General features: G+C 44.3%; 1 long non-coding RNA gene across 10 annotated transcripts in view; it reads left to right on the forward strand.

Annotated features, from left to right (window-relative positions):
- LOC117879115 overlaps positions 1-13,159 on the forward strand; it is a 40,085-nt gene that overhangs the window by 6,081 nt on the left and 20,845 nt on the right. For 6 of the 10 annotated variants that reach the window (XR_004646181.1, XR_004646177.1, XR_004646175.1 and 3 more), the window contains 3 exons: positions 271-348; positions 4,320-4,390; positions 4,480-5,747. This is a non-coding gene — a long non-coding RNA (uncharacterized LOC117879115). The remainder of the gene's footprint in view (positions 1-270; positions 349-4,319; positions 4,391-4,479; positions 5,748-13,159) is intronic. The other 4 variants (XR_004646180.1, XR_004646183.1, XR_004646182.1 and 1 more) reach the window with 4 other exon arrangements.

Here is a 13,159-nt window from a genome sequence, read left to right on the forward strand (position 1 = left end):
TTTCGGGATTTTTAAATTCATTCCCTGTTTTCCTATACAGTTTTATTTTATTTTTATATTGTACCTTATGGATGTGTTATTGGTTCATTATATATCTTGGTGTATCTTTTTGTATTTTTTTATATTTATAAGTAAAATGCAACAAAGATTTTAAAAGAAGATACTGCAGCATAAAATCTCATGAGGGACAAAAGTCATGCCAGAAAATTAAATGAAACAAATTAGAAAATGTAGATGTATAATAATAAATAATATTTTGTGGTTCTACAGGGACTTCTATCTGCATACCTCCAAGTGCCTGACAGATTAACAAATTAAGCCTCACAACACAACAACCCGGTTAGAAAGGTAAGTAAATATAATTATTTCCATTTTACTGATGGGGAAACAGAGGGTTAAGTGGCTTGACCATGGTCACACAAAGGCCTGGGATAGAACATGGGAAATAACTTTGATCTTCTTCCTCCCAGTGCTGTGCCTTAACCTCAAGATTACTCTGCCTTCCTCTCCTACATAACTTTTTCTCTATGTCCATTTAAGTCATGAGTTCTCAGCTGGGAGGTCACAAACAGGTGTCAGGGGTTTGCAACCACCCTACTCCTCCCTTATTTACTAAATGGATGATGGAGTAGTCCCAGCTACATGAGAGAGGGCTTCCAGGGTGTATAAAAGGGCATCCTTTTACAGTATGGAGAAGGTTGAAAGAATCACTGAACAAGTCTATTTGGTATTTTCAGAGCTGCTATCTTAGCAGTTTCTTAAGTGTCAAGAGCAAATACGTTGTCCCAGGCATTCTCCTCTTGAGCAAGTTAAATATGTATAATGCTTTAAATATCTGTATGGATATCAAACCCCAGATGCACTCGTTGCTACAGAAATACAAGGTAATATTGACAAAATGAACAAAGGTTGGGAAAAAATAAACCAGCAAATCTCTCTAGAGGATTGGAAGAATATAATACCAACTACTCTGAACAGTACAAGTTCCCCTTCGTGGAGAGAATAACAGTGAGAAATTATTATCAGATTGTGATGGGGTTGGGACTCACCACCTGGCGCCTCCTACTGGTTGTCTTGGGAATTAACTCTGTCCAGTGGAGCGCCCCCTCCTGGTGGTGTCCTGTCCATCATCTCGCTCTCATTTTGGCGTGTTCAGACCTGCATTGCTCCCAAGCTTGCAGCATCCTCTTCAAGCCACTGCCCTCCAGCAGTGCCCCTTAGTCCACCCTCACCCCCTTCCGGGGGGGTGTGTGGAAATCAATCAGCTGCCTCTCTGCATCCTGGCCAATGTGGCCAACTGCACCCTCAAAGTTACTCCCCTCTTGGCAGGGGGTTGGTGCAGCTCTAGATGGCTGCTCCGTCGGCCGGGTGCAAGGCAAGGGGGAAAGGAGGGGACCCAAGCCTGCCCACTACTCTGTGTCCCAACCCAGGGACCCTCTAGTGGCAGCCATCCTACCCTCCTTCTCTCCCTCCGTCTGTCCACATCCCTGGGCCGCTTCCCCTTCGGCCCCTAGCACCGGCTAGGCTCTTCCCTTCAGGGCCTGCAGCCTGACAGACTCCAGGCTGGAGTTACCCTCTGCTCCCCCAGGCCTGCCCAGTACTGCGCTGTCCCGGGTGCTAGTCTCCTAGCCTGGAGACAGACCTTCCCCTCTCAAAGGCCTGGGACAGACTGCCTGCTCCTGTCCTGATCAGCCTTCTTATAGGGCTGAGCCTGGCCCTGATTGGCTCCCTCCAATCTGGGCCCTGATCGGCACCCTATAAGGCCTTCCCTGATTGGCTCCCTGTCTGTGCAGGCCCACTAGGAGGGTGATGAAGCACTGGAATGGGTTACCTAGGGAGGTGGTGGAATCTCCATCCTTAGAGGTTTTTAAGGCCTGGCTTGACAGAGCCCTGGCTGGGATGATTTAGTTGGGGTTCTGTTGAGCAGGGGGTTGGACTAGATGACCTCCTGAGGTCTCCTCCAACGCTAATCTTCTATGATTCTATAAATACATCAGAAGGATAAACACTAGGGAGGGAGAAGAGTTATTTAAGTTAAGGCCTAATGTTGGCACAAGAACAAATGGATTCGAACAGGCTATCAGTAAGTTTAGACTTGAAATTAGATGAAGGTTCCTAACCACCAGAGAAGTGAAGTTCTGGAACAGCCTTCCAAGGGGAGTAGTGGGGGCAAAAAAACCTAACTTTTTTTAAGACTGAGCTTCTAGCAACTAGACCAGCCAGCCAGTTTCTAACAACTAGATCATGGTGGTCCCTTCTGGCCTTTGTCTATGAGACCTGCTGCTATTGATGTAAATGACAAAACTCCCTTTGACTTCAGTTTCTGGCTATCAGATAGGGGATGTGGCTGGGGAAGGAGGCATAACTGTTGTACTTCTTTCTGTCTGTTGCTGGCAGCCAGTGCAACTTAAAGCAGCATGAAGACTGCTCCAATTTAGGGTAGAGCACGCCCCCTCCTTTGTTATGTGCCCTCTGCATTTGTAGCTAGGGATCTGGATCCATTTCTTCATTTCCATCAGGGAATACCTGTAGCATGCCTGGCTCCTCTTCACTGTCTGCTGGGCAACAGTAACCAGTCCTGGAACCAGGGATACCTCATTAGCCTTTCCTTGATAGGGTAGCAGGGGTATTTTCTCTCCTTCCCTTGTTACTCAATGGAATTATGGCAGGGATAATTCTGGCCCAGTATATCTTATTAGAGAATCCTGAAAATATGCTATCGATCATTTGTGGTTGCTGAAGTTTTGCGAATAACGTTATTGTGCAGTAGTATTCCATCAGGACCATACGTCTGAATTACATTTCTTGGTCCTTTTCCAATTTATACTGTATCCTGCATGAATGTTAAACTCTATCTACCTTACTCAGATGTCACTGGGAAAACATGGAGGAATAGTTTTTCATTTTTATGATGATTCTAAAATTGTCAAATTTTGTTTATAGCACTTTCAGTTTCTAGTCATTCATCACCAGCTTCAGAAACGCTAAGACTTATTAACTGCCTGAAGGAAGACTGTAAATCCTAAAGAGGATGAGCCAAAGCATCTTTTTTAATGTTTCAAAGTAGGAAAATGTGTACATATAATTATTTTTCCATTTGAAGTTCATTCCTCTTTAGTAGTACCACCTCTTCCAAATGGAAATAATCACCTAGAGGAATATTACAAAGCACGTAAAGGATTTTGCATATGTTGCTATCCCTTCCAATGGCTAATATTCATAAGGAAAATTATCACCTGTATCTCTATAGTCAAGGCATGTCTTCAGTTGCTATTGTGCCTTTTCCATGTCTTGCCTTTCATTTCCAAACACATGGAGGTTAAAGAAGGTACTAGTTGTCTCTACAGACTAAAGTCCTGACTTCAGTAGATACTGCAGTGATGATCATTCCATATCTGAAGTATTATAGGTGGGTTGATAGCACTGCCTATTATTAAGGTGGTCTGATACGTCTCATTATAAGACCCAGTATTCAGTTGCCTATAACTTAGCTAAATTTTAACCATTTGGGCTGAAATTTTCCTTGCCAGGTGGTGACCTTAGGCTGAATTATTCTGAAATTTTCAACCAAAATGATTCAGCCATGCCCAAGAGTGAGACTAGGGAAAAATATGTTGGTTTGCCATGTTAAATTCCGGCAACCTTTTCTTTGAACAGCTTAAGCGCTCCCAAGCTTTGGAGCAGGGACTCCAGGACTACAGAGGTAAAGCCAGACTTTCCCTGTAATGGCTGCTCCCAACTGTTCCAGGCCAGGCACTAGGATGACCCCCCACTACTGGCACCTAGACAGTATGGAGGAGGAAGCTGTTGGAGTTAAATGCAGAGGGGACAAGAGCTGGACCAGGGAGAGGGAAAGTAGTAGATTGAGACAAGAAGTCTAGTGAGATTGGGACTGGAGAAGGGAGAGAAGCTGGGACTGATTGGGCAGGGAGGCTGGCACTAGCAGATGGGCTAGGAAGGGGCAGGCTGAAACTGGGCAAGCATACTGGGAGTTGGTGACCTTCCCCCTAATTAGAATGAAACAGGCTGGTGCTGTCAGACTGGAACACTTTCCTCCAAGCATTCTCGACAATCTTCGATGACCCCCACTGCACCCATTCAGCTGAAGCCGCCGTACAGAAGCTCTGACAGGGACAGGGCCCGGCTACCATACACCGTTTGGTTTTGGTGGCTTGCTGCTGATGTGGAATGGAATGAGGCGCCCCTGCTTTATTAGTTTTAGTGTGGGCTCCAGAATGAGGTCAAGGATGAACTGGCCTGAATAGAGATCCTACAAGCTTGGATGCCTTCATTAACTTAGTTATTTGTATTGACAACAGGTTGCGTGAGAGAAAAAAGGGGTATTGCAGTTGTCCTACCCACAGTGTCATCCACGGACCCCTGAGCCCAGGTAGGTTGATCTAGCTTGCTGGCATTTGACCACCCAGGAGAGGGAGTGACACTGGCATAATAACCTATGTTTTTATTGCTCTGAACCAGGTCATGCTCTGCTGCCTGCCCTTTGCGAACACCAGCCTGGAGAGATCAGGGAAATGACCAACCTCAGGCTTGGTAGACGGGCTTGGCGTGGGTGTGACCAAGGGGTTATAGCCTGGGACAGCCCACCTCCCCGATCTTGACTGGGATGCATCCTGGGCCACATGGGTCCTCACCACACTTTCAAGTATGATACAATCATGCATTCCGAACGAGAGCCTTCCAATATCTGTGCTATGGGCCCTTAATGATTCCGGTGCTGCTGATAACTTTATCGATATCAACATGGTTTAGTCCTGCAAATCCCTGTACAGCCAAAACCTACCCCAGACCTTGTGGACAGGATAGGAGGGTCCTTCCTGTCCTCAGGTCCAGTGGTAGAAGAGACGGAACCCCTGGAAATCACTATCTAAGGACACTTGAGAGACACTGCCATTTGTTTCAATCCATTATGCGCATTTCCCCCTGATTCTCAGTGTCTCACGGCTGGCTGTCCATAACCCCCATATCCTTTGTGCAAGGCTGACAATGGTTCTTCAGATCCAGGTAGACCCTTCCAGTATAAGGCAATGTCATCTTCAAGGGTACTCTGGGCTCTGGTGGTAGGTCAGATGGGGCTGCCCTCAGGATTGTCCCCCTACCTCCCTGTCAAATACCAAGAGTACATGGCCATTTTTGAGAAAAAGAATGCAGACATGCTACCCCACATCGGGGCTACAACTGCCGAATAGATTTGCAACATGGGGCAATAGCCCCTTATGGTTGAATCTATGCGATATCTAAATCAGAGTTAACCACTCTACATAGTACCCCCAGTCTACAATGCTTCTTAGGCTTCATTTTCTATCAGTGTTTATTTCAGATTTTTCAGGGCAAATAGTGCCCATGACCATCCTTCTCTGCAAAAATGCCAGATTTATTTGGTCCCACAAAGCCCAAAATGACTGAAGATCACCTTTGCCACTGCCCCCATCCTGGTATACCTGGACCCAACGCAGGCCTTTATTGTGGAAATTGAAATGTCTAACACAGTAATAGGAGCAGTGGTCTCTCAGCAACATGGTCCGGAATCGTTATTACACCCATGTGTCTACTACTCCAGGAAACTCAGCCACACAGAACAAAATTTTGAGATCTTGGATAAGGAACTCCTGGCAACCAAAGCCGCTTATGAAGAATGGTGTCATTACCCTGAAGCAACCCAGTATCCGGTACCACAAAAACCTTGACTATCTACACAAGGCCAAAGTACTGAACCAGAGGCAAGTCAGGTGGGCAGTGTTCTTCTCTCTCTTTGACTATATCATTACTTACCGGCTGGAGGCCCGGAATGAGAAGGTGGACTCACTATCTAGAAAGGTGGAATATTACTTAGGCCAAGAAATGCCTAGCAGGGAACTGTCCTACATCCTCAAGCCCTGTAACTTTCTTAACAATGCCATCCTTTAAGATCTAATAATTTTCAGCCTCAGGAATGGGGGTCTCTCCCAAAGAGCTAGGGACAGAGACAAAGGACAACACTACATGTGACAACGTTACATATGAGAGGTAAATAGACAAATATATGTACCTTTGGGATGCCCTTGAGTGGAGGCACTGTGTCTGTGCCATGACTCTCCCCTAGTGAGCCATTTCAGTCATCTTAAAACCTATCACATAGTCTCCCATTTTTTTCTGGTGGCCCTGGATGTAAGCCATACACAGACTTATGTTGACTCCTATGACTTGTGCATCAGCACCAAGACACTGTGCAACAAATCCCTTTGCCTTCTCTTGCCCGTGAAGGGCTGGCCCAGGCCTTGGGCTGTTATCACCCTGGATTTTATCGTCAAACTCTCTGAGTCCAGCAGCCACATGTTAGTCCTGACTGTCATGGACCAATTTACTAAGATGGCACACTTTGCCCCTGCACCCACCTACCATTCTCCAAAGAAATGGCCCAACTCCTAGTGGAACACGTCATCTGCCTCCATGGCTTCTAAACTGTGTCACTTTGGATAGAGACCTGCAGTTCATCTTGTGCTTCTGATGTGAGGCCCTTCAAGGGGTCCATGCTTACACCTCTTCAACATACCACCAACAGGCAGATGGCCAGACAGAGAGGCTAAACCACATACTAGAACAATGCCTATGGTGCTTTGTCAGTTATCAGCAGAATAACTGGCCCTATACGGAATTTGCACATAACAACACCGATCATGTCTCCAATGGGCAGAGACTTTTCTTTGCCAATTACAGGTTCCACCCCCAGTTCACCCGGCATTACCTCTGGCCTCCCCAAACCTGGCAGCTATCAACTGGATTCAGCAGATTCACCAGGTCCAAGAGAAATTAAGAAGCCACCTTAAGGAAGCAAAGAAGGCCTACAAGTAGTATGCAGACCATCGACAATGAGAGAGACCAACATTTTCAGTAGGCCAAAAAGGGTGCCTATCCATGAAACACCTCTGCACCAACCAGCCTTCCTGTGATCTAGATCACCAGTTCCTTGGCCTTTACCACATCTGTCAAAAAAATAAATCCCGTTACCTTCAAATTCTGCCTGTCTCAATCTCTCAAGTTGCACCCTGTATTCCAAACATCTCTCCTAAAACCTTACACGGAAAATCCATTCCCCCATCAAAAATAACCAGCACCTTTGCTGGTATGTGTCCAGGACCACAAATAATATGCAGTCACAACGTACTTGACCCCAAGATAAAGCAGGGCAACCTATTGTACTTCATTGGCTGGAGAGGCTCTGAAGAACAGTCCTGGGAACCAGCTGACCATGTCCACGCATCCAAACTTGTGGACGCCTTCCACAAAAATCACGCTGTTGAGCATGATCCAGCAGCACCCTTAAGGGGCATGGGAGGTGTTGGTGATGTGAAGTTCTGCAGGGACTAAAACCCAGGTCCTAGGGATAGCCGATGTCTCCTCACTGCCACCCAGCAGCTGTGATAGGGCTGTATACATTACCGTATAAACTCTGTGGCGATAAATAAACAGGCAGTACCACCTTAGAAAGCCGGACTTAAAGCTTCCCTTTAGGCCCCTAATTGGTCCAGGAACTCTATTTAAGACCAAGAGGAGTTCCAAGAAGTGTCTGTGCAACAAGGTGAACTCCCCTGCCAGTTGTGGTCCTGGACCTGCCTTTCAGCTTGCTTTTGGACTCCTGACTCTGACTCAGACTCTGAACCTTGGCTCTGGTTCCTGACTCTGGCTCTGACTTACAGCGCTGTTCCTGGCCTCTGACTGCTGCTGCTCTGACCATTAGGCTGACTGCCCATGCATGGGTCATGCCAATGAGAAGCCTGAGGAGTGTAGAGTCAGACTGGGTAGGCAAGGATAATAGGACAAGGAGCCAGGATGAGGAAGAGACAGAATTGGGACAGGGACAAGTTGGGGAAGAAGGGGACGAGCATGGTGAGGTAGGTAGAAGAATCATAGAATCGTAGGACTGGAAGGGACCTTGAGAGGTCTTCTAGTCCAGTCCCCTGCACTTAAGGGAGGACTAAGTATTATCTACACCATCCCTGACAGGTATTTGTCTAACCTGCTTTTAAAAATCTCCAATGATGGAAATTCCACAACCTCCCTAGGTAATTTATTCAAGTGCTTAACTACGTTAACAGGATGGTTTTCCTAATGTGCAGTCTAAACTGCCCTTGCTGCAATTTAAGCCCATTGCTTCTTGTCCTATCCTCAGAAGTTAAGGAGAACAGTTTTTCTTGCTCCTCCTTGTAACAACCTTTTATGTATTTGAAAACTGTTATCATGTCCCCTCTCAGTCTTCTCTTCTCCAGACTAAACAAACCCAGTTTTTTCAATCTTTCCTCATAGGTCATGTTTTCCAGATCTTTAATAATTTTTGTTGCTCTTCTCTTGACTTTCTCCAATTTGTCCATATCTTTCCTGAAATGTGCCACCCAGAACTGGATACAATACTCCAGTTGAATCCTAATCAGTGTGGAGTAGAGCTGAAGAATTAATTCTCATGTCTTGCTTACAACACTCCTGCTAATACATCCCGGAATGTTTGCTTTTTTTGCAACAGTGTTACATTGTTGAGTCATATTTAGCTTGTGATCCATTATGACCCCCAGATCCTTTTCTGCAGTACTCCTTCCTAGGCAGTCATTTCCCATTTTGTATGTGTGCAACTGATTGTTCCTTCCTAAGTGGAGTACTTTGCATTTGTCCTTATTGAATTTCATCCTGTTTACTTCAGACGATTTCTCCAGTTTGTCCAGATCATTTTGAATTTTAATCCCATCCTCCAAAGCACTTGCAACCTTTCCCAGCTTGGTATCGTCCACAAACTTTATAAGTGTACTCTCTATGCCATTATCTAAATCTCTGATGAAGATATTGAACAGAACCTGACCCAGAACTGATCCCTGCAGGCCCCACTTCATTTGCCCTTCCAGCTTGACTGTGAACCACTGATAACTACTCTCTGGGAACAGTTTTCCAACCAGTTATGCACCCACCTTATGATAGCTCCATCTAAGTTGTATTTCCCTAGTTCATTTATGAGAAGGTCATGCTAGACAGTATCAAAAGCCTTACTGAAGTCAAGATATACCACATCTACTGCTTCTCCCTAGCCACAAAGCTTATTACCCTGTCAAAGAAAGCCATTAGGTTGGTTTGACCTGATTTGTTCTTGACAAATCCATGCCGTTACTTATGATCTTATTATCTTCTAGGCGTCTGCAAATTGATTGATTAATTATTTGCACCATTATCTTTCCGAGTACTGATGTTAAGCTGACTGTGGTATGTAATTCCCCTGGTTGTACTTATTTATTTTTGTATAGATTGGCACTATATTCCCTTTTCCAGCTCTCTGGAATCTCTACTGTCTTCCATGATTTTTTAAAGATAGTTACTAGTGGCTCAGATATTGACTCAGTCAGCTCCTTGAGTATACTAGGATGTATTTCATCATTTAATAAGATGAGAGATTAAACTTCATGCTTTAGGGCTTATAACTAATTTCTAACTATTAGAGATCAGGATGAAACCTAATGTGGGGAGCAGAATATCCCATATCTGTCTATTGTAGGGTTCTTATATCTTCTTCTGAAGCATCTGGTGCTGGCCGCTATTAGAGACAAGATTCCAAGTAGCTGGACTCCGATCTGATCCAGTATGCCAATTCTTATGTTCCAGCAACTTCTTCCCCATGGGGCATTCCATATGCTTCACAGAAAAAAAAATCCTAGCCAGCAGGAACTACTACCTACTTTTTAATATGCAGCCTGGAAAACAACAGGCTGGCTCTTGCCAACTTGAAAATGTGACCTCATTTGTTAACATGGCCTTATTAAAAGAACCAGCTGAGTTTCAGTTATAAAGATCAATTTTAAAGGTAATTAGAGGCTGATAAAAGCCAACTGTACCGTACAAATATGACTCACCACATTCTAAACAACCTAACCGAAAATGTGGCATGTGAATCCTGTGCTTTCATATTGCAGTAAGGTAAAGATTTTACAGACTATTGAATCAGTGCCAAAGAGCCAGTTAGACAGCGTGGACAAACATTTAGGAATTGTTCAATGCTTTTAAGCTTCATAGAAAGACAAGGACATTGACTGACCATAACCCAGCTCACAAGCAGAAATGGGATGGTAAAGATTCAAGGGTAATGGAGTATTGTGTTACTCAGATATTCACAAAACAGAAAGTGCACTTATTATGTAGCCCAGTTGCTGATACAATGCAGATATAATTTCCGTACCAAATATAAACAAAGGTCAGTGTTCTTTTGGTTTATTATGAATTTAAGTAAAACAGCACTCTACTGTGAAAGTTGTTTTGCATTTGCAGTGAAAATAGTTAACATGAGCAGCAAAACTGGGATCCCAGTTATGAACCCATCCCAAACTTTGGTTGTTTGGGTCTAGGATTTTGTTTGATTCATTGTAAAGATAAGGGCTGTTTGCAAATTCAACTTTCAATCACACCAAAGTTCAGGTGGGTTTGGATCCTGGATGTTGGTTTCATCTCTTGAAAATATTGAAATTAATGGAACCATTGCCATTGAAAAGAAATGTAGTGTCTGCTACCATGTGTAACTTGTTATCAATTTGACTATAAGGACCAGGTAGAATGTTTCCCAAAGAGAGCAATACAAGCAGATTCTACTGTATATATCAGGGTGAAAACAGTGTTTGCCTGCTTTGGATACTGAAACACTGAAAAATGTGGCGATATCCTTCTAAAATCTAGAAAATTGACAAATGCTCTACACTGGAAACTCTTTGGGAAAGGGGCTGTTTTTTAATTATAAGTGTGTAAAATGTGGATCCCTAATTGGGGTCTCTACGAGCAATAATACAAAATAATAATAATAATTAATGACCACCTAACCCTTAGGACAAAATCCTGCCTTAGCTAACATGGCTAAGGGAAGCAAGGATGTTGTCAGGTATGTCTTTTGATCTAAGAGTCCTGCCACCCTGTAAGTGAACTGTACAGGCAAGTGCACTGTGTAATGGGATACGCATTGTTGTGCTAGCCTGCTGGAGAATCTTAGGCCTGGTCTACACTAACCCCCCAATTTGAACTAAGGTACGCAACTTCAGCTACGTGAATAACGTAGCTGAAGTCAACGTACCTTAGTTCAAACTTACCGTGGTCCAGATGCGGCAGGCAGGCTCCCCCGTACACTCCGCGTACTCCTCGCGCCGAGCAGGATTACCGGAGTCGACGGGGAGCACGTCTGGGTTCGATTTATCGCGTCCAGACAAGACGCAATAAATCGAACCCAGAAGTTCGATTGCCTGCCGCCGAACCAGCGCGTAAGTATAGACAAGCCCGGAGATGCATCACACCAGAAAACTGCCTCCTTGGAAACAAGATTGCCAGCGGACACAAATCAGCATAGCTTCATTGACTACATTTGAGTTATGCCGATTTACCCCTCCTGAGGATCTGGCCCATGGAATGCAGGAACTATCATCTCCTACTATCATTATCAAGCACTAGCAAGAAATCCCATATGGAGTGGGAGGAACAGCAGCTTCCAACTCTCTTACTGCCACCAGCACAACATACAGCATGGCACAAGATCCAGCCTTTAACATAAACAAGATTAGCTAGCATTCACATTATTATTTAACAGGATACATGTGGTTACACCATCGCCTACATCAGAGAATTGCACACATAAGTTAACAGTAGAATGTCACAGACACATTTTTTTTGAGTTAATATATTACTAAACATTTTTCCAATTTAAAAAAAAAAGTACTCCCATGCTTCTTTGTTATTTATTTTCCAAGCATTTGCTGCCATCAGAGAAATATTTAGAAAACAAGCTTATTTTAATTACCTAAAAATGTAACAGTATGCAATATCATTTTCCCCATGGTGTCTCCTCCCAGCATACTTCTCTTTTGCATGACAGTCAGTGGAGTCAAAGCCAAACTGTAAAAGATCCAGCAGCAAGAGCTAACTTGTTTGGAAACACAGACAACCGTGCTGGCTGTGTTGTTGTCTCTGAGATTACCACATAAGGAGCCAGTTAATGATCAATATTTTCACTCTTTAGATGGCCAAGGTTTTATGCACCATGGATCAAATTTGGAAACAAAGGAGCCCATTTTCTATTATCAGTGCTGAATTGGGTGAGGAGGAGGGATCACCTCTGTTAGAGTCATGTGGCCATATTTCATGTTGTTAATTATTTGAGATTGTAGGGAGACCACATCTTTTGTTTCTCTGTGAATGCAAACACCAGTGGGAGTAGCATATGAAAAACTCTTGCACATGATCATAAATATAGTAGCAAAGTAAATCGACTTCTAGGGCTCAAGTCTGCCTTGGATGGTTATCCACGACATTCATGTGACAGTTTTCATCTAGTTCTTAATATGCATTTGACTGCATCACAAAACCACTCCATACTTTGATATAAGTAGCTATTTCCCTAAAGGAGATCCAGCGTCACAACCCACAGGTCTCAAACCTAGGGCTGCAGGGTTTATAGACACAGCGACACACCAACCTTCTATCTGGTAGCTTGCTGATACTTGCTTACCTAGGACTCATGAAGCGCAGCCTTACTTTGAAATGCCACTTCTGCAGTCCTGTTGGTGGAGTCCTGGAGCAGCTGATTGGCCTCCTGGCTCTATTTAAGCCAGCAGCAGGAACAGGAAGCTATCTGAACAACTGGGTTCCCCTCTGTTCTGGACTGTGTGTGCCTTGTGCTTCCTGCTCCCCTCGCTTGATTTCCTGGCATTTGATTTGTAGTTCTGACCTCCTGGTATCCTGACTCTGGTTCCTGACTCAGGGTTTTGATCTCCAGTTTGTGTTCTGATTCTGACCTCCTGGTATCCTGATCCAGCTGTCTCCTGCCTTGTGACTGTGGGCTCTGGCTATGACGACCAGCTCTGGCCACTCATGACATGGTTGTGATGCCCAGTATTGAAATATAAACCTCTACTGTGCCTGTCCCACTATTACAATCATTATAAATAGATAGTGTCAGATACACATGTACTTATGGTGTCCTAGCTGGATCAACATTCAATGGCCCTGTCTAGGGTTGCCAAGAGTCCCTTATTATAAGGGATGTCCTTTATTTTTTCATCTCTGTACAAGATTGGGACTTGCTGAGTGCCATGAAAAGCAGGAAGAAATACTGCTGGCGAGTGTAGGTAAGTACTGCTTACTGATGATGATAATA

The sequence above is a fragment of the Trachemys scripta genome, chromosome 6, assembly GCF_013100865.1.
Source record: "Trachemys scripta elegans isolate TJP31775 chromosome 6, CAS_Tse_1.0, whole genome shotgun sequence".
Classification (NCBI taxonomy): Eukaryota; Metazoa; Chordata; order Testudines; family Emydidae; genus Trachemys; species Trachemys scripta.